This window comes from Macrotis lagotis, chromosome 5 (assembly GCF_037893015.1).
Source record: "Macrotis lagotis isolate mMagLag1 chromosome 5, bilby.v1.9.chrom.fasta, whole genome shotgun sequence".
NCBI lineage: Eukaryota > Metazoa > Chordata > Mammalia > Peramelemorphia > Peramelidae > Macrotis > Macrotis lagotis.
Window position 1 is genome coordinate 186,632,514 of NC_133662.1, and position 26,622 is coordinate 186,659,135.

The window sequence follows — 26,622 nt, forward strand, 5'->3', positions numbered from 1 at the left end:
CATAACCTCAACAACACCCTAATTAGTATCCCAGCCTCTCCTCTCTCCTCTCCATCTAGTTCTCCTCAGAGTTAGGAAACTAATGTTCTTAAATCACTATTCTGACCATTTCATTCTCCCTTTCAAAAATCTTCAGTGAGTTCCTTTTCTTGCCTCCAAGATAAAGTCTTTTACAATCTGGCTTTGGACTATATTTCCAAGATTTTTGCCCATTTAACTCCTTCTTGGACTCTGGTTCAAACTGGTATCCTTGCTATTTTCCATATTGTTGTTGGGACAGTCTGTGCTCAAGACCCTTTGTCCTCACCTTTCAACTCAAATAACTGCCACCTTCTGCAAGAAACTGGTCCTGATCCCGCAGCTAGTTAGTACTCTCTACACCTCCTATCAGAAATCCCTTTGTATTTACTTTTATATATAAATATTTCTTCCTCCCATCAAGAGAGGAACAATTTAGTTTTTGTCTTTTTAGCTCCAGTGCCTGGAATAATAGTAAATACTTCTTGATTTAATTGAAAGTAACTTCCAAACTCCACCAAGTGGTTTAGACTCTCCTGTCCCCAAGTTAACGATCTTTGGGGACTATTAAACAAGCACCCATTGCTTCACAGGTACACTCTCCTAGTAATTCAGTGACTTTGCTCTCCAAGGAAATGTAGTACAAGAGTTAAAGCTATAATCTACTTCTGTTCTCCAAAGAGAACTTGATACCAGGAAATTTCCCTTTAGAAAGATCTGATGAACTCTGAGTGTAGGTTCACTTTAGGATTCTTGTTTTATATTGTTTTGCTTTTTGCAAAATGACTAAAATGGAAATGTGTATTGCAATATATTGCATGACTTCATATATATATAACTGATATTTTATTACTTGTCTTCTCAACAGGTGGGGGAGGGGCACAAGGGTGAGAATTGAGAATTCAGATAAATTTTAAATAAATGTTAAAAATAGAGAAAAATTCAAAAAATATATCTCTTCAAAAACACTTATGCCTGAATTCTTGAAGGACTCTTAAACACAGTGTTACTAACAAGACAACTTTCCAAACTGGGACTTTGGACTGAGAGAACATGCTTTTGCCATGTGCTTCTGCAAGAATCTCTTTATTGCCTCAGCTGCTGTCATCTGTTAAGTGTAAAAAGTCCACTTGCGGAATTTCACTTTTCAGACTTGTGCAAATGCAGTTCTGTTTCTACCATATGATCTCTCTAGTTGGTATCAACTGTTCCTTGGGGAACTTTCCTACTACCATCTTTAGCTCTCAGGAAGAAGAAAGAAGGGAAAAACTCAAAGACACCAACAATCTTGATTTTATAGGCCACTGGACAGGGCAGGTGATTCTCAATCGATCAATCATCAAGGCTTAAAAGAAAGTATCCTTGAGTAGATAGGGAAACTGAACAGATTAAAAAGAACCTTAGCTTGCAACTTCCACCCTTCAACCCCATGTGGACACAGCCATGTTCAGATTCTCCTCCATGAGGGCTGATTTAAATAAATTGTCCTCTCATGCCTCAACCCACGTCATTCTTCATCCACTGCCCCTTATTAAAGGTACCTGCATAACTCAGAATGGCCAACAGGGGACCTGCTCATGGACTGAGGCACAACAGAAAATTGAGAAGCAGTGGACTCAATGGATTACCACATAGTGTTGCAAGGATGTGGGGTGGCCCAAACCTGGGTGAGAGACTTTCCAAAATTGGCTCAAAGATGGTACAGTGTTCTGTGAGCTCATCAATGGGCTATATTCTGAAGGCCAAGACCCAGGAAAGAAGATCCAGTCTTCAGGATGGACACAATTCTTAGTACCTGCAGGTGGCAGAATGCTACAGCATCAGTGCTGCTAATATCATTCAAACTGTGGACCTCTGGGAAGGAAAGAATATGACCTGTGTGTAGTGTTCACTGATGAACCTTGGTGAGCTGGCAGTGGTCCCAAGGGATGGGTTCTTCTCTGGAGACCCTAACTGGTTTCCTAAGAAGTCCAAGAAGAATCCCTGAAACTTTACAGCTAACCAATTGCAGGAGGGCAAGAATGTCATTGGGCTGCAAGTGGACACTAACCATGGGGCATTTCAGGTAAGAATGACCAGTTATGGGATGCCATGCCAGATCCTCTGATCACTACTCATCCATATCTCTCCCCTTGAATGGTTAATATTTGTGGCAGTGACAATCCCAAGAAGCTCATGGAACTCTCAAGACCTTTCTGTTCCCAATCTTCCTCTCCCCCCCCCACTCCCTACCCACTGATGTGCATGTGCCAACACAACTTGCTTGTTGAGCAAGAGCCTTTTCATTTTAAACTTACTTTCCCTCAATCAGCAAAACCAGGCCACCCATCCCATCCTCCCCTCTTCTGGACCAAAATTCAAGGATACCTGACCTTTTCAACATTCCTATTCATTCTCTCACTCAGATTTATCCTCTCATTTGGGAATTACACCCTTGTAGTCATTCTCAAGGTCAGGGTTCAGGACATTGCCTTGAAATGAGCTGAACATAGGAACAGTTTCTCTTCCACAAGCTTATTCTTCCTGCTCTTGCAACTCCCAATCTTGCTACTGAGGGGCTTTAATTTATAGTGGTGGCTGCTGTCCTGGCCATAGCTGAACTTTGAAAGTCCCACATTTGGGTGGGCCTCTCCTTGGCAGAGGCTTCTTTTACCCTTGTTCCCTCCCTTCTTGGCATTCCCTTCTGCCTATTCTCCTCTTTATCTAGTAGCCTGAGACTGAATGGAGGTGGGGGGTGGGGGAGAGAAAGGATCTCCAGGGAGATAGGTTGGCCCTGCCTTCTCTTCTCTCCTCCCTTCTTCCCCTCTCCTTCAAAAGGCCTACCCAGATTCTGAGTCTTGAGGAATGTGAGTTTGATGATCTGAATAAAGATTACCAGTTTTGTAAGATGTTTAATAAATAAATATATTTTTGTATATTTTGCCCTTTGGAGAGAGGTAGAAATGATATGATCTCTCAAAATCCCTTCCTGTCTTGTGATTATTACATTTCCCTTCCTTACTGTCTCCCTCCTGAATTAATACTGTTCTCTACTTCTCCTTCTAGTTCAAAGAACAGAAAAATAAATCAAGAAAAATAAACCACTCCTGTTGTTAGACAATTCCCTTGTAAGGTGCTCTTTTGGGGATGGAGGGAGCAGTCCTCTGATTTCATTGGCACAGGATTTTCATGGGGAGGAAGCAGCTTCAACCCACACAGATAGCAACCTATAGTTTTTAGTAGTTTATAGTCTTAGAAAGTTGAGTTGAAAAACTGAGAGTTTCCTCTGGATCCCAAAGCTATTATGTATCAAAGTCAGGTCTTCCTAATTGGAAGATCAGTTCTCTATACACTTAGACAATGCATTTCTACAATCAATCCTATTTTTTTTAAAAAAAAGAAATATATATATATATATATATAAAGATATATATATATATATATATATATATTGATAGTTATATAGGTTTCAGTTAATTTTTAACTTTGAATTACTAGGTTGAACATTAACCTGTTATAAAAGGTTAATGTTCATTCTTACATAGATCAAAAGATAATGCCATATTAAATGCCATATGTCATGTCAGGCTTCAGTGACATCATTTTCATACCCCTTCTCATAAGTAAGTCATTGTGGGCAATTTGCTACAGCCTGCTTGCGCCCACTGAACTCCTTTCTATTTTTCTTTGGGTCACTTTCAATTTTGATGAATATGAGATCACATTCTCTCTCCTTCCTTCTCTTCTTTCTCTCTCTGTCTCTCTCCTCTGTCTCTATCTCTGGTTCTCTTATTGTCCGTTCTTCACACAATGCATTGGTTACAGATTCAATAGAGTCCAAAGGTGATTATTTTACTATCACTGTCAAGGATAAGAGCACTGCAAAAATACCAGCAGATGTAGCATTTCACATGTTTATTGTCCTTCTTCTAGTTTTAACTACAAATGTTCTTGGAATGATCTAGTTTACCTGGGTCTGATGCCAAGATTTTTAAAGGCTCATTTTTTACTCAGTCTTTTTGTCTTTTTTTTTTTTTGTGAGGTGAGGATGATCATAATCTTTGGTTTATCCTCCACAATGTTTTCAAGGTGAGCTTGTCTTCTAAATCACTTTCGTTATTGTCTTCCCCATTTCTCCATTTGGCCAAGAGAGCAAGTATTTGTGAGATAAAGTTGTAACAGGATCTTTTGACCTCCTAGATGAAGTGACTCCTTTGTATCCATTAAGTTTCCCTAAGAAAGGTTACAGGACTTAGACATAAAAAAACAATACTATAAGCAAATTAGAAGATCAAGGACTAGTCTACCTGTCAGATCTATGGAAAGGGAAGCAGTTTATGACTAAGAAAGAGTTGGAGAACATCACCAAAAACCAATTAGATGATTTCAATTACATTAAATTAAAAAGCTTTTGCACAGATAAAACCACTGTAACCAAGATCAAAAGAAATGTAGTAAATTGGGAAACAATCTTTACAACTAATGATTCTGACAAAGGACTCATTTCTAAAATATACAGAGAACTGAGTCATATTTTTAAAACAAAAAGCCATTCCCCAATTGACAAATGGTCAAAGGATATGCAAAGGCAATTTACAGATGAGGAGATCAAAGCAATCCATAGCCATATGAAAAATGGCTCTAAATCATTAATTATTAGAGAAATGCAAATTAAAGCTTCTCTGAGGTACCACCTCACACCTCTCAGATTGGAAAATATGACCAGAAAGGATAATGATCATTGTTGGAAGGGTTGTGGGAAATCTGGGACACTATTACATTGTTGGTGGAGCTGTGAACTCATCCAACCTTTCTGGAGAGCTATTTGGAACTATGCCCAAAGGGCAACAAAACTGTATATACCCTCTGACCCAGCAATACCACTGCTGGGTCTATACCCTGAAGAGATGATAAAAAAAAGGGTAAAAACATCACTTGTACAAAAATATTTATAGCAGCCCTGTTTGTGGTGGCAAAGAATTGGAAATGCAAGTAAATTCCCTTCAATTGGGGAATGGCTTAGCAAATTATGGTATATGTATGTCATGTAACACTGCTGTTCTATTAGAAACCAGGCGGGATGGGAATTCAGGGAAGCCTGGAGGGATTTGCATGAACGGATGCTGAGTGAAATGAGCAGAACCAGAAAAATACTGTATGCCCTAACAGCAACATGGGGGTGATGATCAACCTTGAAGGACTTGCTCATTCCATCAGTGCAACAATCAGGGACAATTCATGGGAAAAAAGTTTCCCTAAGAAAAAGTTATATAATCAACATATTTAATTTAGTCCATTTCCCATTAGTAGTTTATTGAAGGGGTGGCTAGGTGGTGCACTGGCCCTGGAGTCAGGAGTACCTGAGTTCAAATCCCACCTCAGACACTTAATAATTACCTAGCTGTGTGGCCTCAGGCAAGCCACTTAACCCCATTTGCCTTGCAAAAAAAACCTAAAAAAAATGGTTTATTGAACTAGATTGAGTTGAAACTACTGTAATTTCATGTTCTGTCTTCTTATATTTATCATTTCTTCTAAATTAATATTGATTTTTGCTTCTTGCTCTAGTCAATCTTCTGACTACACGCAACTGATTCTAAAGTGATTGGTATGGTGATAAACTTCTTGTCTAGAAAGACATAACCAATTTGATTTCTTACAATTTCATGTCTTATAATAATAACAATAATGACTCACATGAATAGAAGGTATGAAGTTTTGCAAAATGGTTTATATATGTGATCTCATTTGGCCCTTGGTATCTTCCAGTAGGATTAGAGGTGACTCTTTTTTCTCAAAGACTGCTTGTGAGGACAAGACCTGGTACTTTTTATCATGATGGAAAGATCTCAAGTGTAAATCCTGCAAGTAACTGTGCTTACTACTCAAAAACCAGCTTAGTTAAGTCCTGAGAGACTCACCAAAAAAAAAAAAAAGGTTGGTCTTATGTATATTTTGGCCAATGAAACTATGAAATAAATTAAAGATATAAAATTACATTCAATCCTGAGCCACCTCTGCCCATTTCTACAATGGTCCAAAGTGGGGGCCACGAACATCTACAAATATTAACCGAATTGCCCTTACTCCTATTTGGGTATCTTCATTCCAACAACTAGAGTCAATATACTATTGCAGGAACTATAATACTAGCGTAAAGAATTCTTGTACTAAATCAAATTTCAAAATTAAGAAGTTTGAATTAAACTAAGGGCAGTTCCAACTCCTTATTCAAAGAGGTAAATAAAAGACTTGGCAAAGTTATTTTCAATGTATTCTCAAAGTCTACCAAAGACATCATTTCAGGAAAGTTTGGTCATTTCATTTTATAGTGCTCACAGTAAGTATAAACAATGAAGATAATTGCAATTTTGTGGCAACATCTATTGCAAAGGGTCAAGAAGTCTAGAAATTCTAGGAGAAACTTGGCAAAATTCTCTGAACTAAGTCAATGTATAACTCATGACTCAATGATTGTAATGCAAAGGTGGGCTGAGAGGAGAATGGAAAAAAACAAAGAAACCTATGGTGAAAAATACTGTTCAGGATCACAAAATGAAAGAGGCAAAAAATCCAAAGGCTGCTCTAAAGTATTCCTTAAATATATCATGAACTGAACATTAACCAGAGCATTTAAGACAGAATCTTCCTATAACAAGTCCCTGGATTCTATATCGTGAAATGATGAACTGAGTTGTGCTTTCAATAACTTAAGCTCTCCAAATGAATTCCAAGTTCTTTCTAATACAAAATTTGTCTCTGTCATGAACTTCCCATGAATTGTTTGCAATTAAATGAACTTTATCTAATGCATTGGATGAGACTGATTGCCCTTTTCTTCAGGATCTCTTTCATCTCTGAGTTTTCATAATATTTTTCTCACCTCATTCTTCTACTAACTGTATAGCCATTTCTTCTTTGCTGGCTCATCGTTCATCTCAAAAGACCCTCTTTTCCCTATACAGTCTCTCAGGGCTTCATCAGTTCCTGTGTATTTAGGTATCATCTCTAAGTTGATGACTCAGATGTCTTTCATCACCAGTTATCTAGTATTTCAAGCAAGAGATACAAGACATCTCAAATTAAATGTGTCTAAGACAGACCTTTTCCCATACTTCTATCAAACTCTTTTTTAAAATATTTTAAATTTATTTTTCCAACTACATGCAACAGTAGTTTTCAATGATCATTTATGCAAGGTTTTGACCTTACAACATTTTTCCCCTCCTTCCTTTCTCTCCCACCCTCCCCTGACAGAAAGCAATCTATATAGACAAAACATAAAAATTAGAATCAAATCAAATCAGATAAAAAAATATTAGAGAGAAAAACATAATACATAAGATAACTTTTTAAAACTGAACATAGTAAGTTTTGGTCTTCATTTAAACTTCACAGTTCCTTCTCTGGATATGGATGGTATTTTCCATCACAAGTTTTTTTTAGAATTGTCTTCTACCATTATACTGCAAAAATGAACAAGTCCATCATAGTTGGTCATCACTCAATGGTGCTGTCAGTGTGTACAGTGTTCTTCTGGTTCTACTCACTTCACTCAGCATCAAGTCTTTCCAGGCTATTCCAAAATTCCATCCCTCATGATTTCTTATAAAACAATAGTGCTCGATCACATTCATATACCACAATTTGTTCAGCCATTCCCCAATTGATAGGCATCCCCTCAATTTCCAAATTTTTGCCACAACAAAAAGAGCTACCATAAATATACCTGTTTCTTTTAAAAGTACCACCATTCTAATAGTCTCCCAGATTTGTAACTTCAATATTATTCCTCAGTCCAGATTCCACTGAGATGCAAAATCTTGTCATTTCTACCTCACCAATATCTTATACATCTCTTTAATCAAACAATCACCATCCAAGTTCAGTGTCATATCATCTCTCACCTAAATTTTTGCAGTGGGCTCTTAACTGGTGTCCCTGCCTCAAGTCTCTCCTCATTGCACTCTATCTTACACATGCCTTGCAAAGTTATTTTCTTTAAGAACAAATTTAATCATGCCTCTCTATTACTGAATCAATTATAAATAGCTATTGCTTCTAGATTAAAATATAAATACCTCTGTTTGACTTTTAAAGACCTTCACAATCTGCACCAATCCATCTTTTCAGATTAATTGTGCATCACTCCAACTCCCACACTTTGTAATTAAACCAAATTTGACTTCTTTTTATTCTTCATATTTAATATTCTTATTCCTGTGACTTTATATGCCTCCATCTCATAGTTTCTTTCTTTCATCATGATGTAGCTCACACACAACCATTTACATAAGGTCTTTCATGATACCCTCAATTGTTAAGCAATTGATAAAAACAGGTTTATTTTCCATATTCTCATCCAAGAAGTAGATGAGAATATAGAACAAAATATGGTCAAGCACAGAGCCCTGATACATGCTACCCGAGACAATCCACCAGATAGATTCAAGAACTTTCTTTCAGTACTTTAAATCTGTAAGTTTTTGATTAATGCTTAGTGAGATTCAGGAGACCTATGAGCCTATTACATAGTAACTCTATATAAATATTAGCTATTATTATTATTATAATACCTTCTAATTTGTGCCAATATTGTATGCAATTCTAGAAACAATATTTTAAACTTCACTCATACTTCTCAGCTATTCTAGTTCACCCAAGTCACTAATAGAAATGCAGAATGAAACATAATACAAGGAGAATCAGACTGTTCCGTTCGGGATACTAGGGCTCTAAATTCACCTCTGCCCCTCATTATCTGACCGTAGGTAGGTCATTTAAGCATCTCTCTTTGTTTCAGTTTGGTCATCTATAAAATGAGGATGTTGGCTTACGTAATCTTTAAGGTCCCCAAGTCAGCATTGCTTTTTGACCTAGGACATTTTTGCAATGCACTCCTTGTCTATTCTGGTAATATCTAATTAATACCCATGTTGATTTAAAAAATAAAATGCAAGGAGGGTTTCTGAGATAGGGTGCTAGACTGAGACCATGAATTCACTTTTCAAAACTCAATCAATGGTCAGCCTGTAAAGCCAGCTGGTCAAGTTAATCTTTCCTTGTACACATGGACTCATTTACAAATGAGAAAGAAGCAGGCAAAGCTTTCCTCACTACTACATCTACCCCCAAGCTGGTCCTAGCCCAGGAAATCTTAGTTGCCAAGTCAGTACCCTCTGTCTCTGCAATTTGTACTGCATTCACCCACCCACACTCCTCCTTACTCACAGTGACTGAATCCTTTCCTACATGACTGAGCACAGCTGTGTGAGCAGAGATGATCACAAAGACAAAGCATGCTCACTGAGGCAGAAACATAGAAGTTCCAGATCTCAGATTGCATCAATTATTCTATCATTGTAGGATGGTAAGCCATGCCACAAGGAAGCATGCAAATTACTTCAGCAAGTTGTCAACTCCTAGGCTGAACCTGAAGTGTATGTCCAGAGAGATATCCTGGTAAAAAAAAAATGTATTAGCCTTCCCTGGCAATGCCGCATTTATCATCGATTTTAGAAAGAGGAAAACACAGAGGATGAGTATTTTAACAAGGCTCTTATAAGGTACTTTGACCTGCTTCAGTCATAACTTCATCTCCCTGGGGCAGGTTCTATTTTCAATTCAACCTTTGAATGTTTACATCTAAAGGAGTGTTTGGGGGTATGGGACATCTTTGACCATGTCTGTCAGGGGCAGCCAAGGGTGAGTGTACTATATTAAAGATTTCACAACCTGGCTAGTGTTCTAATGAGAAACTGAAGCTTCTCTCCCTCTGGGCCACTCTCACTGGACCCCCATCTCACTGAAAATAAGAAGATAACATTTAGTCCCCTCCATCTCTCCTCTTGGCAGAGACCTGGGATTAATAGCTGGAGGGGGTGTATTCATTTTTCCTCAAATATAGTATCTGAGTTGGGGACATGCAAACAATGAGGCTTCAACTTGACCCTAGAACAAAATCTTCAATTAATCTCTGGGACAAAGATACTGAATCCTGTTCAGTGACATCCTTCCAGATTGCCAAGTGGAAGGAAGCCTATTATAAAAATTGACAAATTACTTTCTTATTAAATAATTTATAAACATTCTCCTATCCTCTATCCCCCATCCCTTAAAGGAAAGGTTATAGTGAAATTCTAACCAAATTCAGGAAATTATTTAATGCTCATAGGGATCAGTGATCTCATTGAAATGGATATTCTCTTCAACAAAAGAGAATGCAGACTATGTATGCCTGCACATCCTGTAAAATTCTTTTCTATTTTTTCCCCTCAGGTAGACAGCCATCATTCTGAGTTTCTTCCTGTTTGTTTTTGTGTTGCCCTTGCCATTGCAAGCATACAAGTGGAGCATACAGATTATCCATAAGTTATCTCTTCTTTTACCATATGAACAGACCATCTTCTTAATTATCCACATATTTTTAAATGACAATTATTAAATTATCAAGTGTTTGTTTTTTCCTTGCTCTTATTTCTACTAACTTAAAAAAGGGGGAGATGTATTAAAAAATCCTTATTTCAAATGAAAAGTTAAACAAAATAAATCACCACATTGGCCACTTTCAGGGATGTCTTTCTTAATCTTTCTACAAAATAATTATCTCTCTCTATCAAGAAATATCATCACTCTCCTAAAGTCATGGCTGATCATTGTGTTGATGAGAGCTCTGGAATTTTTCAGAATTGGTTATGTTTTACAATTTTTATGCTATATCATTAATCTTATTCCCGATTCTGCTCATTTCATTCTGCATCAGTCCATATAATTCTTCGTAGAAGACTCTGAAATTGCATCTCCATTTCTTTTAGAATAATTGTAATCCATTACATTCATATACCATAAGTTGTTCATTTATTAAATTCAGTTCATTTATTTCTTTGAGCTTAATTCCATACCTTTATTTCTTTGGTAATATCTTAATACTTTTCTCTTTCATTATTTCTTGTGTATCATGTACTACAGTCTGATCACGTTTATGAAATGATTTCTCAATATCCTTTGGGTAATATTAAATGTTTGCTAAAGTAATATTTAGACTCCTTGGAATTTCTTGTTTTGGTACTTGGTGTTCATTTAAACTTCTGAATGAAATTATTTAATCTTCTTTAATGTCCTTTCATCTACCCATTTTCTATTTTTCAACACTAAAATTTTAATGAGTCAAGTTTAGTGTTGGTTTAATTTCATGATATGTCTTTTTCTCATATTTATAATTTCATCTGGCTCTGCATTTGCATTCAGCATTATTTTAATAAGTCAGTAATGTCAGAATACATACAGTGAAAGGAATGATTCCACATCAATAATAAGTTCTTTCCTTTCAATGTATAATCATTTTCACTTTTGTGATATTATTTTGTATTCATCATCTTCAGGGTCTAATGAGTCTTTTCTAAAAGAAGGTATTCAGAATATTTGTATTTGTAGGATTTCTGCATAGTCAACTTTAATTTCCTACTTCTTTCTTATTTTTCGATTACTTTTTATTCTCTTCACCTGTTCCCACCTTTGGATCATTGTCATTGATTATCAAAGTATATGCTGATATAATTTGGAGGTTCTTCATATTTCCCTATTTTCTCATGTATATTCAGCAATAAATATTGATGATGTATATATAATAATAATAGTAATAACCCAATTTTATATAGTTCTCTAAAGTTTACAAGATGTTTTGCTTTTATTATCTCATTTTTATCCTCACAAAACTCCTATTCTCCTTTTACAGATGAAGAAACTGAGGCTAGAGGAGGTTAGGTAACTTGGCTAGAGGCACATGGCTACATCCTGATATGGGATTTGTACTCAATTTTCTTTTTCTTAATTTTTCTTTTATTTTTTTGAATTACATGTAAAGATAGTTTTCAACATTTATCTTTTTGTCAGCTTTTGAGTTCCACAATTTACCTCTCTCTCTCTTCCCTTTCCCCTCCCTATGACAGCAAGTAATCTGATGTAGGCTATACATTGAACTCAATTTTCATGATGCCAAATCTGTCAGGCTATCTATCACACTATACGGCCATAGAATGTGATTCAATAAGGGGATTTCAGAATTCATGAATATGGAATGGAGAATTTCTGGATGATAGCAAGATCTGGAGTATAATGATCTTTGTGTGTATGTGGGGTGGACGAGAAGAGTAGGTTATGTGAAATTAGTAAATTGAGGAACTTTGAGATCAGGTTTGTTTGAGGGAATATCAATATTGATATGTATATAGAAGTCTTCTTGTATGAGAACAGAAAGTAGGGAGGAAAGGCTATAAACAGGCCCTGAAACTCAATGGGAAAAAATACATGTGTCCTAGAGGTCAGCAGACAACAATTATGTGAGGAATAATTGATTTGGACCCCTACTCTATTCTAACCAGTATTAAACAGTTTGATATTACACAAAAATCTTAAAGGGATAGACAAGTTTTTATAATGGGTCTCAAATTTTATAATGCAATCTTCACTTATATCTTTACCAAGGCTCACTTGCACAGCCATGAGATATCTGACAGAGATATCTCTATTCATATTTCTTTATTGATAAATATATAATAATAATAATAGCCAACTTTTATAAAGTTCTCCAAAATTTGCAAAAATTTTTTACTAATATCTTCTCATTTTTATTCCCATAAACCCTTGTAAGGTAGGATTTCACTCAAATTCCATGTCCAAACCTAGCATGCATGACATATCTCAATGCTTTGGAAAGTCCCCAGATTATTTTTGTACCTCTGGACCATTCTTTCTTGTCCAATATGAGCAGGTGACCATCTTAAGACCACAGCGTCAGTGGAGATGCCACTTGCTTCTCCCAATCCATGACCTATCTGACATAATTTTTGCTCATTTTAGCTTATGCATCATAGGTCAACCAATGAGATCTGTATTTTTCCATGCCTCTTTTGCATATTAGAGTATCAAACTCTCTAAATACAAAGTCCTGGAAGAGGGCATCTAAGATCATGAGAAAAATCTGAGATCTGCTTCTTCAATAATGTGTCATTGGCTTAGAAGTCTACCTCAGTCTCTTTTTACTGTAGGTGGAATAATTTTAATCCCCACAGCCACTAGAATTTTCACTGGGTGGTAAGACATGGAATGGATGTATCTTCAGGGAAGAGAGGTGCCTGAGTGATGGTAGAACCAGAGAACCTGGAAATGGCAACAGGGAGCAGGAATATTCCAGCTCCCCCATCTCAACCAGTGAGTGAGGGAAAATGGTGAAGAGGGAAAATCCATGCTGGAAAGGAAAACCTGGGAGGCTGCTGCATCAGGAGGGAGCCAGATCTCTCTCATTAAGAGCCAGAAGAAGGAAAGAGTGGAAAGGGAAAAGATTTACGAGGAAAGCAAATTTATTACTCATGGAGCACACATTCCAGAGGAAGGGGTAGGTAGCTTTAAAGTGGGACAATGTGGAGGTAGGAGAATAAAGAGAATAGGGAATTCTGGAGGACAGGGGAGTAATTTTTGAGTGATTACTGAGGGTTATGAATCACTGGGAGGAGGAGGGTCTAACCAGAGTGTCCCCAGTGCCTTAGCAAAGTGCCTAACATAGTAAGTGTTTAATAATGGTTTACTTGACTTGTTGACTAGATGTTTCTCCTGCCTTCCTTCTCCATGAGCTAAATTCAAGATTGAGCTAATTTAAATTTTCCCCCACTTTTATCAATTAACTGCTCTGAGTCCCAGTTGCCACCTGGCCTCCTCTTTAGCAATTTTCCAATAACTGGAACCCTGAGTTAGTACAGCATTTTCACTGCAGGGATTATTTTTAAACAGCTATTCATTCTCAAGCATCCCACAGTGTTGAACCTGGGGCAGCTGCACAGCTTCTCCCTCTGCCAAAGCAGCAGAGATGGCACACTGCACACCAATTTAAAAAAGAGCTTGATGCTCCTTAGCATATGAATCAAGGCTCCCCATAGGAATATTTACTTCCACTGTCTGCCTCTTCCAGAGTAAATCCTGCCCAGACTACCATGTCACTCCCAAAAGCTACGGTTAAGACATTCACATGCTGTTTCTGTCAGCTGGTCCTGGCAACTGTCACTTCCAAGCCTGTGTCCTTCCTATACAATCAAGGGGACAGTTACTGAGGAGTAAGATACACCAGATCTCCAAGCTAACAATAGGACCTAGGACCAATGAGAATTTGAAATCAATATTATTAAAGAACTGAAAACTCTGAAAGACTTCATGGATCACCCATCATTCTGAAGAGTTATCTTGATGAGGGGAAAGTGAATAATTTCAAAATCCAGGGATTAGCCTTCTATTTGGATCCCAAACTAAAGGAGGGGAGGAGGAGTATTAAAAAAAAAAGGATTTTGTGATTTGTGCCTACCAAAACTCTAGAAGAATTGTTCACTGACATCAAAGCTGAATTTCATTTTTTCACAGGTCTAATAGAAATTCACAATTTTTCCAATAAATCACTTCAGAAAGTTAGGGCAAGTATATCTTATAAGGCATCTCTATAAATGTATGTGCTTTGTTCTCTTTTCTTTCCTTTCCTTTTTTCTTTTCTTCCTTCCTTTCTGCTTTTCTTCTTTCTTCCTTCCTTCCTTCCTTCCTTCCTTCCTTTCTTTCTTTCTTTCTTCCTTCCTTTCTTCCTTCCTTCCTTCCTTCCTTTCTTTCTTTTTTCTTTCTTTCTTTCTTTCTTTCTTTCTTTCTTTCTTTCTTTCTTTCTTTCTTTCTTTCTTTCTTTCTTTCCCTCTCCCTTCCTTTTCCTTTCCTTTTTTCTTTCCCTTCCTTCTTTCTTCCTTCCTCCTTTCTTTCTTTCTTCCTTTTTTCTAAGATGACTAAATGTTTCTTTTTAAATGAAGTAGTAAAGTACCACAGTGATAATGAAGTGCTTTAGTTCCTAGTCTATACTAATATGATGGCAAACCAATGGTAAAAGAATAAATATTAAAATTAGCAAGTGAAAATGAAGGCAATGTTTTAATTTGCTGCAAGATTATGCTCTATAAACTAACTCCTACATAGTAATCCTTCAGCTGGCTCAATTTTAGGGGATTCAGAAATGACATTATCCAGAAAGGGAATCAGCCTTTTGCAGATTGAGGTCATGGAGGCAGATGGAAGATATTCCTAACCCCCTGCTACTCACGGTAGCATACTTTTAAAACAAAATCTACTTGAGACAAAGTATGTTTAGCTCAAAAAGGACAACTGTCTTTCCATGTTTTTCCGTACACAAAGGGCTATCTCAAGGAAGCAGGGTGAGAGAGCATAACCATTGTATAGATGGAAAAACTGAGGAGGTGTAAGGTTAAGCATTTGAAGGTCAGTGGTGACACTGAGTCAATGGTGACATGGGAAACAGAACCAGTATAACCAGTTCAGACATCTCTAGGAAGAAGGTAGGATTCTTGTCAATCTGTTCTATGGATAGAGACACTTCAAAAAATACATGTAAGATATTTTGGATTTGAAAACCTCAATTGCTCCACCCTACACATGCACATACCTCTCCTATTGTCAGATTCTTTCTTTCTGGCTGCCCTTGCTTCTTTCCCACTTTCCTTTCCCAACCCCTCTTAATTCTATTGTCTTCCCCCTGGTAATTCTATCCTATTTTTTTCCAGTATATAGCTTGTTTAGTATATATTTGTTTGCTTGTTGTCTTTTCCATTAGATTTCAAGCTCCTTGAAGACAGGACTATTTTTTATTTCTCTTTTTGTACACTCAGTGCTTAGCCCAGTGTTTGGCACATTGCAGACTCAAATGTTTATTGATTGATCTGCTGGTTGTTCCACAGCACCAGAATTAAAGTTTTAAATGTCCTTAGCAGAATGTCACACATACCCCCACACTCTCAGATCCCTGTGGTTAGAATTTGGCAGATCTGCCTATCAGAAGTAGCTTCCACTTGACTAGACACTATTTTTGGCTACTTGTACTCATTCTTCTCAAGTGTGTTTTCTGTAGGAGATTTGGGGGAAGCAATGAGTCTCCATGACAAGAAATAGTATCCATGAAACAGAAATTAGGGACACAAAAATTAAGAAAATGGAGTAAAATCATTGGATGAAACTAACACAGGCTGGGAAAGTCATGCTATGTCTAGGGAATGGGTTGGGGTAAATGGAGAGGGGAAGGGGGGGGTGGAAAGGGGTGAAACTTCCAACACAAGTGAAGGCACTGGAGGTTGAGGACTTCCAAAGAAAATAGAAGACCCCCTTTCAAATCTCCCTTACTAGCAATGACAGAAAGAACCCACAATGATTTCTTTGTGTCTTGATTCCTTCCTTCTTGGGTCTTCCCTATCGGACCAACTTTATTGGATCATAGAATCACAGATGGAATGCTTAGAAGGGACCTTAAAAATCATCCGGTCTAGTCCCATCTCCTTACAGATAAGAAATGAGGACTAGAGAAGTTAAATAATCATCAACCCTAACATTTCTATAGTAGGATCACCTAGACTGAAAATATCTAAGTTGGAATTTGAACCAAGGTCTTCCTGTCTCCAGGTCTAGGACATCGACTTATTGCCCAATCTAGCCCAAGGTCACAATTAGAATACCTCTCTTCTTTACCCCATTCTAAACCAGATATCCAGATAGATCTCCATTTCCAGAGCATCCCTGCTTTCTGAGCAAACTTCTGACTCACTCATATCTCCTCTCCTACCAGTTCACAGCAGACTGAAGTTAAAGGAAAAGTTTAACATCCCTGGGGAAAGAAATGAAAATATTTTCTTTGAACAAAAATCAGGTTAGAAATATGAAGCTAGTGGTAGTGCCAATTTCTTTGAGTAGTCACATCTCTATTAGCAGCCCAGGTTAGAAGCTGAATCACACTATCTCAGAAGGTAATTGGGTAGTTGTTCAGTAGCCTGAGAGGTAACTTGCCCTTGATATATCCATCTAGGGTATGGGAAACAGTAGCAGTGACCATTCAACTTATAAACTCTGGCATCACATTAGCCTGACATTGTAAGAATTTACTTTTTAACCAGTACAGGGTGACTAAGGCTTTGCCTAAAGTAACTGACAGCACAAAATTCTTCAGCCCTGTAGAAATAAGTCAATAATTCAAGTCAATAAGTATCATTAAGTACCTACTATATGGCAAGTCCTACTAAACACAGGAGAACAGATCTTAGCATTTATTCAGCAAGAATAGTTCATTAAAATTAGAAGCTAGCCTATGATGGATAGGAGAAAGCTCCTCTTTGTGATCCACCCCCCCCAACCCTAATAAAATGGGCACCCTTCCTGTCACTTTTTTCAAATGGGCACCTCATGCTAACTTTACACAAATTTGTGTATTTGTGGTATATTGTACAAGCATCTCTTCTAGTCATGGCTCAATTTTTTCCAGCTCTAACACCCCCAGTGGAAGGATACCTAGGTGGTATATTGAATAGAGCACAGGATTTGAGGTCAGGAAATCTCATCTTCCTGAGTTAAAATCTGGTTTCAGACATTTACTGGTTGAGCAACTCTGGACAAGTCATTTAACCCTGTTTGCCTCAGTTTCTTCATCTTTAAAATGAGCTGGAGAAAGAGAGGGCAAACAACTCCATATCCCTGTTAAGAAAATTCCAAATGGGGTTATGAGGAGTCATATATGATTGAAATGACTCAAAAATAATGTACCCTTTGTGGAGCAAGTCACAAGCATCTCTCAAATTCATCCCTGGATTTTCTGTCTTAACAGGACATATTATTTATGAGTTTTCATAGTGACAGCATAACAGCCAGTCCTAATACCTTTGCTGTTTCCATTACAAAAGTAGATTTTTTTTTACTATATATTCTAATTAGGTCTAAAAATATCACATGATGTTATATCCAAATACAGTTGTACAACAAAACTTCAAAAAACTAATGGTTTTCTGTCTCATCAATGAAAAACACTAACTAGGTTGTTTTAGACAGCCTACTATCTGCTAAGAGTTTTTGCCCCCACCCCGTCACAAATTCACTGGTTCTGCAAAATATAGATTTCAATGTACTCATAAAAATAGTCTGAAAATGTATTGATTGTCATTTCATGGGATTACAGACAGGGTTGGAAAGAATTTTTAGAGGTCATCTAGAAGAATCATTTTATAGATGGGAAAACTTAGACCCAGAGAATACATACACACACACACACACACACACACACACACACACACACACACACACATATATACATATATGTGTGTGTGTGTGTGTGTGTGTGTAGCAAGTTACCAAACAAAGATTTGAACCAAAATCTCCTGACTTGAGTCAGTCTTCTTTCCATTATATAACTCTTCCTACCTTAAAAAATACAACCCCTATCAAGTCACTCACCACTCCATGGCAATCCTTTCCCTAGCCTGCTTACCCTTGTTGACCTACATCCCACCTGACTTCTTAATCTATACCTCTTCTTCCTAACTACCCTACTTCCCATACCAAAGTTCTGGAGAAGAAATTCCAAAGGCTGGGGTTGGGGGATGGCAATGTAGGGGGAGATTCTAAGATGAAGGAGGAGGGAGTTCCTTTCTGTTTAATAGAGTTAAGTCCAGAGTAGCTCCTCTGAGTATTCCCTTTAATGCAAGAGATAAATTATTAATAAAATAAAAATTAATAATGCTTAGATTTTATTGAAATGTAACTTTCAGAAGCTAGTCACATAGTTGAAGATCTGTCTCTGTCTTGACAGTAGGCTTGTTTTGTGATTTATTTTAAAGAATTAACTATATCCTCCCTCAGATCCTGGAGTCTATTATAAATTCCTAGATAGACCAACAAATTAAATTTAAGGTGAATTTTGATGCTTTCTAGTGGCATGTGTTCATAAATTAATTCAGCGAGACAATATTTATTAAGTGCCTCCTTATGTAGTTCAAGGGATAGAAAATTAAAATCCACCAGAAAGATTGGGTTATATATATAGTTGGGTTACTTTGGACAAGTCACTTAACCGCAGTTTCTTTACCTGTGAAACAGGAATAATAATAATAGCACCTGTTTCTCAGGGTTTCTGTAAGGATAAAATTAGGTAATATTTGTAAGGTATTTTGCAAATCTTAAATATTATCTAAATACTGTTATTACAATATCCAGAGCATGGTATTAGGCATTAAAGGAAATAAAAGTTCAGATAAGATTAAACTGTCTTCATTCAAAATCAATCAAAATTAGCATGATGAATAAACCCATATATATTATAAGTATATTATATTGTTATTAACTATATCACATATCCTATATATATAAATATTCAACAAATGTTTATTGAAACAATAAATGAAATATAGAATCCATATCAGAATATTCACTTTATTTGATCAACTATGAAGATATAACTTCTGTCAACTAAGATAAATTTCGGTGTGTTCATGGAGTTAAAAGGAAGGTTGCTGTGGGAGGAAAGCGATAAAGATAGGAAGTTTACTTCAGCAATTAGGGGTGTATTTAAAGAATGTCAATTTGTTTCTTTGATGCTGGTGATCAGAGAATTGCACCCTGAATATATTTGTGACCAAACATGGAGCAATTTATTGAAAGAGTGAAGTCGAATTTGGTGGTGGTAGAATGGGAAGAGGATGAAGGAGAAGAAAGAATACTAGAATGAGAGAATGTTGATCAATTTAGGCCTATGGAGGATGAGTGAAGGGTGGTGGCCAATGTGGATTCAACCATTTTTAGAGGTTCTGGGAGTCTGGGAGTGTGGAAATCCTACTGGTGCTTCAAGTCCTGAGACTAGATGTAGCTTTGGGTTCTAACACCTTCCCAAGCTGTAATATCAACATTTGAAGAGTAATGAAGAGAGATCCCTGGCTGAAGTAGTATCCCATTGGCACAGTTTTGAGCCCCCCAGTAGTTTTTGCATGGGAAAAATAAAATAATTCACTCAGAAAGAAGTCAATGAACCCAGAAACTAAATGTGAGAGTCTGTTGTCTATGAGTCCATGTCATAGTTTCTATTTGGGAATTGCTACCACATCAATGTTATTTTGTCCTTTAGAACTAAAGTATTTACTTTACTAATGTTTGCCTAATGCTGAAGGCTTCCTGTTTGCTTTAACCAAGTCTAAAAATGGAAGCAACTTGTGCTAATCAACATTGAACTTCCAATCAGATACATTCACACAGCAACTTTGTTCAACAGAGCAAACAAATGAGCTTTGTTTGCAGTCATGACAAGAGGGCAAGGTCAGTCATGAGTTTGTCTTTACTGGGTTTTCCCATTCATAGCAATATTCTGGCAGGAGGTTTCTGCAGTGAACAAAATGGCATTCTCTCTCTTAAAGTTATGACCTGACCTCACCACATACTCGAATTCTCTTCTTTCATTTACATATGGTAGAGGGAGCTTTCCTGATGCTGTTACCTAGTCGTCAGAGCACACAGCTGAGATGTCAATCTGGTCTTCACCAATTAATTCTCTGTCTCTCTATGAAAAATGCTTTGTCTGGTAAATCTTCCTGCTAAGCCCTAGACTTAGCATGCTAATTAAGAGTTCCTGAAAATTGAGAACCCAGCATATTGTTTCTGAATTAGGAAAAAATGAGTACTATATACACATTACCCTGAAAAGAGTGTCACAGCTAAACATAATTCTTCAAAATGAAACATGAAATAGCATACATTAATCTTTCCCCGCCTTTAAAATATGCTCACTGTGCTCAGAGCTATTTGAGTTGAATATATTAATGATGCCTTTCTCTTTGTCCCCATTCTCAGAATTTGCAGTTAGTTTACATAAAAGAATTCCTATACATCATATATTAAATTAGAAGGACCAGAAATATTATTGTTATATTAAATGTGGAGAGAGGTTGGAGAGACTAAAAGCAGAGGTTACTTGTCCTGATTCTTACTACTTTAGCTTCTGCTTCCTTCCCCAAAGATTGGACTCTAGCTGTGAAGGAAGTAAATGCCTCAGAAGATGCTCTGAGGGATGCACTAATCAGCTAAGCATTGGGTCCAATATCATTCTAAGCAGTTTCCATAGTGATCATAACTAATTCAACTTGTGTTCCTAGCTCACTCCCATAATTCACAGCCATACAAAACCAGTGGAATTTCCCCAAAAGACCTTGACTCTAAGAATGCATAGATAAGGATGAACCCAAAAGGCAGAAGCCATGGGGAACCCTAAAAATCACAGAAGAAGCAGGTACTGACCACTTCACCATGCTCAAAATCAAGTCGTTCCTTCTCACCTTTTCACAACTATTTATTCCTTTTATCTGTTCTGAACGTCCCCCCCGGGACTCTGAATCTCACCCTTCTTCAAGATCCAGCTAAAATCATTTCAACATAATAAACCTTTCTAGCAATCCCACCATGTAGTGCTTTCTCCCTCCTCTTAATCCCCATAGTAAATAACAGAAGTGCCTTAATTGTGTTCTATTTTGGGATCTGAGCTTTTTAAAAAAGTCTTTAATCATTTTTATATATTGTCACTCCTCACCCCCATTGTAGCCCTTATCTTTATATTCCTATAGCTTCACACATAGCAGTTCAATAGGTATTTGTAGACTGACCAATTTATAACTTTCTTCTCTTAATCAAATGTTCCAAATTTGACAACAATTTAAATGATCTGCCCTGAAAAGAATTGGAAATTGAGGGGATGTCCATAATTGGGAAATGGTTGAACAAGTGCCTATGGCAACCCTATTAGACTGGCTATGGATAATGCTATCCACATCCAATGGAAGAAAAACAAAGCAAAACCAAAAAAGAACCTTCAGAATCTGATGAGCACTATATTCACTGTTTAAAAATATTCACTCTTATGTATTTCTTTCCCTTAATCCTAATTCCTCATACCAAAAAAGGATTAATCTATAAACACGTTTAACAAAATGTGTATGTACACTATTCACCTGACTGTTTGCCAATGGGGTGGAGGTGGGGAGGGAATGGAGGGTGGAAGGAAATTTTGTAACTTAAAAATATGCATATGCATATGGATATGGATGAATGTTGAAAAACTTTCATAAGATGTATTTGGAAAAATAAAATATCAATTAAAAGAAAAGAAAAAATAAATTATCTGCCTTGGAACTCTGACCATGGATGATTCTGTGATTCAGGAAAAAGTGCTGAATTTGGAATCATAGAAGATGATCCACATCTGGACAGACTTCATTCCTTTCCATCATTGGTGAAACTAAGGGATTGGACTAGCTAATCGCTAAAGCCCTTTCTAGTTCTAAACCAAGGACAGTACATATGGACCAGAGAAATCTAAGAAACAACATCTTCTACATTCACCTTGAAGAGCACTAGGATACTCAGTGAATAGAGCACTACGTTTAGAGCAGGAAGATATCTTCCTGTTTTCAAAACATCCCCAGACAGTAACTGTGTTACTCTGGGCAAGTCACTTAATCCTTTTTGTCTCAGTTTCCTCATCAGTAAAATGTTGCTGAGAAAGAAATGGTAAACCACTTCCATATCTTTACCAAGAAAACCACAAATGGGGTCTCAAAGAGTCCTTATTTTCTATCTCCAAGCATCAGACAACCACCATCTTTCCATTTCTTACTAGTGACTTGGCTAGGTGTGTAGAGAATAGAGTGTTGTCCTTGTAGTCAATATAGACCCAAATTCAAATCCTGCCTCAAATACTGGCTTTATGACCCTCAATAAATCATTTAACCTTTTTCAACTTTCTCATCTGTAAAATAGGAAAGATCAAACCTACCTTCAGGATTGTTGTTGAAGAGTAAATGCAATAACATATGTAAAGTGCTTTGCAAACCTTAAGAGAATGTGTGCTCTTAGTAGTATTATGACTTGAATGTTATTGCTTTTTATTCTCATGCTGAGCTTGCCAAACCTACCTACAACAGAAACCTGTCCCCAGTTACTTCGGAAATAAAATGTACAATCAGGTTTTCTGAACCTCCCACCGTCTAATTCCATCCTATTCACCAAAAGTTTTCTCCTAATGCTTGCAATATGAACCCCAATATGAACTTTTAGAACTGCTATAATACATATTCAATTCTGCCCAAGTCCAACCCACCCTTCAAGATCAGTCTCAAGTCTCTGGTCTTTTAAGAAGTTTTCCCCAGATAATTCATTATATGGAACTCTCTCTTTCCAGACTCCCAGTGTTCATAGAGTCTGGAACACAAAATTAAGCACCAGTCCTGGAGCGTTCTATTTTGATTTCATGAGTTTATAATTCTGATCTTACCCCCCCAACAAAATTATAAATTTTTTGAGAGCAAAGATTATGCCTCTTTTATCTCCTTAAAAACCTAAGTTTGGGTATGCAATATTTTACATTTATAGTTTATAGGATCAAACTCTCAGAGCTGAAAGAGACCTAAAAGATCATCAAGTCCAAGTATATCCATCTTACATTTGAGGAAAATAAAACCCATAATGGTTAAATGTCTTGCTTAAAGGTTGTGTGTCCATGGAGAGTACTTGAAAAGAGAGGATGGTATAAATCAATTATAATTTGACATGAAGAAATGACTTGGTTAAGGTCAAACAGATAGTGATGTAAAGTAAAATTTGAAGCTAGGCCTTCCTCAACTTTAGGTCTAGGACTAATTTAACTACTAAATCATAATAGTTATCTAATAATAATAATTCAATAATTAATAATAAAAGAATTGATAGATATATTTAGCATGGTTATAGTATAGCATGGTTTTACATATATACTTATTTGCAGCTAATGAGAGCCTTTTCTTGGGAAAGAGAGGGTGGAGAAAAAGAGAGAAAAGTTACTTGATCATTTTATTATGTATTTAAAAGACATAGCATAATTGATTCATAGTTTCATGAATCATGAAAAAGCCCAGGACAGGTTTGGCTACCACTTCCAATCATGTACAATGCTATAGAAATTCTAGTTTTATTTCTTAAGTTCAGAATAAAAGTAAAAATTTTAAAATAATATTCATGTTTGAGGTTTGAAAAGACTTCTCAAAGTCTATCAAGTAGATAATACCAATATTATTTTAAAAACATTTTTAAAAAATATTTTCCCAATTGTATGTAAACAGAATTTTTTTAACATTATCTTTAAAAATTTTGAGTTCCCAATTCTCTTTTTCCTTCTTCCTCTTTCCCCCTTCCTGAGATGGTAGTTTAATATAGCTTATATACATCATTTCATTCATTGTCATGGTTATTGAGTGCTCAAAGTGAGGTATTCTAGCCATATCACATGCATGATATAATTTAATTCTAGGAACAACTAACAAGTCTTGGAACTGGGGCCCATGATTAGGTTTCCTGATTTCAAATCCAATTCACTTTTCACTATTTCACACACAATGTGCTCAGTATGGCTTCCCAGCAAAAGAGGATTGATTTTGAAAATGTCAAACCACATTAAGACAAGGGATTGAGGTGGTTAAGGGAATAGAGGACATCAGAGAAGGTGAAAGAGGAGAGGGTAATACCCAATGGTGTCCTGAAGGAAGACTCAGAAGTCTGGACAGCTTTATACAGCCCATGTGATATTCTAGCTGACCTGCCTCTGGTCAGTTCAAATCCTAGAAGATCCCCTAGAAATTCTCTCATCTGATGGTCATGTGGTAGTATCAGGACTTCCACCTTCAACTTCACAGCATCCATTGACCACATGTGGTCAAATGTTCATAGTGGTGGCAAGCTGCGAGTGTGGACACAAGACATGTGATAGATTCTTTGTACTTTTACACTGAATAAAAGTTTAAAGACTTGAAAATAGTTTTATTTGTTCATCTAGGGTAGCCATTAGTCTAAATGCAAGTGAGGAGTGAAGAACATTATTCCTTTATATAAAAATAGGAACAGGCAGAAAGGCTGTACAGTTTCCTTAATTAATGAATTTCCATGTTCACCCCTCTTTCTGGCTCAGAGAGAAAGGAAGATAAAAAAGATACAACAGATGTCTTCTCTTGGCATAAGCTTCTTGCTCCAGTTTGCCTGGCTTTTTATTGAAATCACCTTTTTTTTTTCAAATGGTTTGAGATATGGATTTCATGATTAAGTGGGAAGCAGATTTCTCTCCTCGATGGGTGAGAACAATGCCAATATGTTACAGAATTAACTTAGATACACTACTCCATGGATGATCAGAATTCCTGCAGTTTGGAAGTGGTAGCCAAACCTGTCCTGGGCTTTTCACCATTCTAAGTAAAACTTGTCTACCCAGCACTATGAGATTTTACTTGAAAAGGACACAAAAGATATAGTTAGCAAGTTGGAAGTTTGCCTGGTGCTTTGGACTTTCACAGCCACTGTAGTAGGTCAAAATCTCTATTGAAAGCATAGATTCCACAAGTTCATAGATTTATAGAATTTTAGAATTAGAAAAGGCTTTTCAGGTAATCTACTCTAATCTCATTTGACAGATGAGGAAACAATGAAAGGAACACTGGTTTTAGGGTTTAGAAACCGTAAATTCAAACCTTCCTTCTGATACCTAATATTTGTGTGACCTTGGACAAGTTCTTCAATTTCCCTTAACCTCAGTTTCCTCATATGTAAAATGAGGAGGTTGGATCAAGTGACCTCTGAGATTCCTTCCAGCTCCACATCTATGACCCTATGTTCCTATAAAACTCAGAGTCAAAGAAGCAAATTGGTTTGATATAGAAGAAATTGTTTTGATTTGATGGAAAAAGCAAATAAAATTAACTTACTCTCATATCTCATTTATGTTTATTAGGGAAAGCAGAGCACTCTAGCCATGTATTGTTCTATGGGAGGCTCTTTCCAGAATAGAAACAAAATCACTTCTCTTGAGGAAGAGATCGCTAAAGAATTTTTAGCATTCCTCTGCTCCCTATATCTGATTCACTCTTTTTTTTTCTTTTAAAGGCTGAATTTCCACATCTCATCCACGTTGGAAATGTTAGCTATTTATGGATTCAGTCCCACTATTGATTAGCATGAACTCCTGAACCTGCTCTGTTTCCTGACTAGAGCCAGTCCACACATCCTTAGGGAACCTGGCTCCACCATTCTATTAAAGTTGGGTTTGATGGGGACACCCACTCAACCTACTGCAATTCAAAATCCAAAGCTCAAGAATATCTGCCAGACTCAACTTCCTAGCAGACAGTATTACAGGTAGACACTCCCCTGTTGGGTTTGGCCTATTCACTCCTAAATTGGGATAGAGTACTTCTAGCTGAAAAGTCCTTTCTAAGACCTTTTGAAGGCAGCTAGATGGTGCAGTGGATAGAGTGCTGGGTCTTGGAGAAGACCTGAGTTCAAATCTGGCCTCAGACACTTACTGTGTGACCCTGGGCAAGTCACATTTGCCTCAGTTGCTTCATCTGTAAAATGAATTGGAGAAGGAAATGGCAAACTCCAGTATCTTTGCCAAGAAAACACTGAAAAAGGATCATGAAGAGTTCAACATGACTGAATAAAAACAGCAAGACCTTTCCTCAATATAAGAACAATGAAGTAAGATCCTAATGATAAAAAAAAGTGGTAACAGAAACTGTAAGAATGTGAATGGATGAGGAATTCTCCTTAGTCAGTCTCCATAAAAGTCACTCAGTAGTCTCCCACCCATATCCTTACAATGAAGAACTATCTAATCATTCCCATTTAGATTCTAGGATTCAAGGTTGCTGCAATCTGTTTCCTAGGAGCTTTTCAAGCAATGTTGAATCTGCAAAACACAGAACTCAGTGGATGATCATGGGT

The 26,622-nt window shown here is 36.9% G+C and overlaps 1 pseudogene; it reads left to right on the forward strand.

Annotated features, from left to right (window-relative positions):
• Positions 1 to 1,573: 1,573 nt before the first annotated feature.
• On the forward strand, positions 1,574 to 2,125 carry LOC141489992 (transgelin-2 pseudogene; annotated as a pseudogene).
• The last annotated feature ends 24,497 nt before the right edge of the window (positions 2,126 to 26,622 follow it).